This window comes from Apium graveolens, chromosome 1 (assembly GCF_009905375.1).
Source record: "Apium graveolens cultivar Ventura chromosome 1, ASM990537v1, whole genome shotgun sequence".
Taxonomy (NCBI): Eukaryota; Viridiplantae; Streptophyta; class Magnoliopsida; order Apiales; family Apiaceae; genus Apium; species Apium graveolens.
Window position 1 is genome coordinate 122,284,292 of NC_133647.1, and position 3,236 is coordinate 122,287,527.

Here is a 3,236-nt window from a genome sequence, read left to right on the forward strand (position 1 = left end):
AAATTTAAATCTTAAAAAAACGAAACCCTCCGCAGGATCCATGCGAAAAATAATATTTAATTTGTAGTTCAGTATGTTTACCTTAAGAAGCTTTATGTTAATGGAAAGATGGAGGTCTTTAATGGCGATCCAAAAATGATGAACGGAGATCCTTAGCAGCTGCTCCTCAAGTGTGAAGCACTCCACCGGTATCCACCAAGAAAACGATGTAATGAAGGAAGAGGAGATGGAGAGAATTAGGGTTTTGTAAATCTTTTGGTTGAGGCAAAAATAGGGTCTATAATAGTATATTTATAGGCAAAATTTTCAGCTGAAAATTTTCCCATAAAATATTATTATTATTAACCCTTTATTATTCTCACTAATAATTAAAACACCTTTTAATTATTAATCCTTTTTCTAAACACTTTAGAAATAATTCCCTCACTTGATTTAATTTCCAAAAATTAAATTTTTTAATTAATAATATTAAGAACTTTTTCTTAATTAATTTATAATCAATTAAATCTCATTTAATCAATTATTAAATTTGCCAATTAATTATTTATTTCATAAATAAATAATTATCAGCCATTATTAATTAATTTTTCCACCATTAAATCATTCTCTTTTATGGTGTGACCCTGTAGGTTCAATATTAAGCCGGTAGTAGAAATAAATAATAATAAAACTATTTGATCATTATTTATATAAATTTTCTAATTCATTAAATATGATTAATTAATTAATCATATTTATTCTACATCGTGAGGGATACTTCTCAGCATATCGTGACTATCCGGATAATACGAATTCACTGCTTAGAATACCAAGAACCTATTCAGTGATTAGTTACCGTACAATTAATTCCTTCTACCCTGCAATGTCACGATTAAATACAAGGCATGGAACTTGTGTCAAGCCTATCTTATTTAATCACTTGCTTTCCCATTCACTATGCTTAGTTCTATTTAGTGTAAATTAGAAACTCCTTTCTAATTTCATTCACTCTGGCCAGAGATTCCTGAACTAACATAAGTGGATCAGCATTGAACATTCTCTTCCTACACTGGAAGGGGTAGATCCTTTACTGATCATACACTATCTTCGTGTACAAATTCCTATACCCAGTAGAGCCCTTATAATTGTCCCTTGAGACTAAGAACTAAACCAAAGCATAGTTCAGTGTACACAAGATGACTATGATGACCTCAAGTTTAAGGATACTTGTACAACTATCACTATGTGAACAACTGCTGACACGTGAGTGAACTCCATCAGTTGTTCAGCTGTGTGAGTCATGTTCAGTGAACTTATTCTATAATAAGCACCTACATACTAGCTATAGTGTCACCACACAAATGTCTATGAGAACAGACATCCTTCATAATGAAGCAAGCATAATATGTACCGATCTTTGCGGATTATTAATTACCAGTTAGTAATCCTACGACCAGGAACTATTTAAGTTTAGAGTTATCATCTTTTAGGTCTCATTATTATGATCTCATCACAATCCATAAAAAGCTTTACTCTAAATTGTGGTATATCTTATTTAAACATTTAAATAGATAGAGCCCGCAATAAAAACAAAATAAGCCTTTTATTAATATCAATGAAATCAAAGCAGATTATATAAAAGTTATTCCTAAATCCTCATACATGATTGGACTTAGGACATATCTCTTTCATACCAAAGCTGCCAAACCTACAATTATTTCAAAATCCAAGTCAAAGAAAGCCCCCTCTCGCATCTCCCAAAAGATGCCAGTCGAAAAATCCACTAAAGCCAAATAGGGGAGTGTGAAGGAGGGTAAGTTAGGTGAGGGAAGGGGTGAACATAAAAGAAACCCCAAGAATAAGGTTGGAGAGTTGAGTGAATCGCAGCCTAGCCACACTGCAGTTTCCCAACAAACTGCAGTGCTTAAAAAGGACAAAAGCTCATTTCTAGCTGCATCCTCCCAAAAGGATGTAGCTATTGAACAAAGCTCTCAACCAAGAGCACAGGCCAAGAGGGTTAGGGACACAAGCTCTCCCCAAACTTATGCCAGAAAGAAGAAATCTAAAACCTTTGGGGATGCACAGGGTACACACACTGTACAAACTGGTGCTAAAGACACAGTCACTGCACCTTCACAAATTCAGTTTGATGTGGCTCCAATAAATGTGGAGTCACAACCAAAATCTCTAGTTATAGAAGCACCTCAAACACCAAACTCACCAACAAATTCTCTGGATGTGGATATGATAAACACATCAATTCCTGATTCCCCTTCTTTAACTCTGTTGGGGAAGCCAAAATCCAGTGCAAGTGAGCATCATCTTTTAGATGATTTGTTGGCACAGAGTCAACAATAGTTTCTATTCCAGCTCATTCATTTCTACTCTCTCGACGGATATTGCTCATCCGTCGAGTAGTGATTGTATCCCGACGGATAAGCCTAACAGCAGTTATCCGTCGATTAGCAAAACCACTCACTCGATGGATATCACTCATCCGTCGAGTATCTCTGCACAATTTCAAACTTCAATTATTTCACGTGCAGAAGATTTGGTGGTTGTACAGTCACTCTTAGGATTGAGAGAGAAGAGTATTTTGAGTGAGGGTCCGGGTTACTCCCAAGAAAAAGGAGAAGAAATGAGTCAAAATCTGCAATCCATATCTTCAGGATTAGCAAAAGAGAGTGAGAGGAGTCCCACCTTAGTAGGTGAAGGTGAGGGTGTGAGGGTGGGGAGCCAGGGTGAGACCCTGATGCAACAAAAGAGAGAACATGAGAGAAATGCAGGTACTGGAGTAATAAGGATGGATGTCATTGCCAGTGAATCAATGAATGTCCAGGATGCAGACTAGGAAGGACTATCTCAGCATCCTAAAGTTGTTATAGATTCCACTTCCCTTGATGCTGAGGCATTTACTCACCCTATTCCAGCTTATCAACTTCTAGCTGAACAAGGCAATGACAATGCAGAAAGGATGCTGAATTTGGTGTATACCACACAGTCCCTAATGAGAGCTAAGGATGCAATCACAGCTTTGCCTTCTACAGCTGGTGATGTGGACTATGAGACTGGTGGTTCAGCTGATTTCTTTGGAGATGGGAGTGGGAATAGTGAAGATGACGCAATGGACATAGGGGGAGAAGTAGGCTCAAGTTCAAGGTCAGGTATGCCATCATGGGCATTCTCAAAATACTGTGATGAGCACTACTTCAAGACAACCCTGATCCAGTTAATCAATCAGACAAATACTGCTCTTC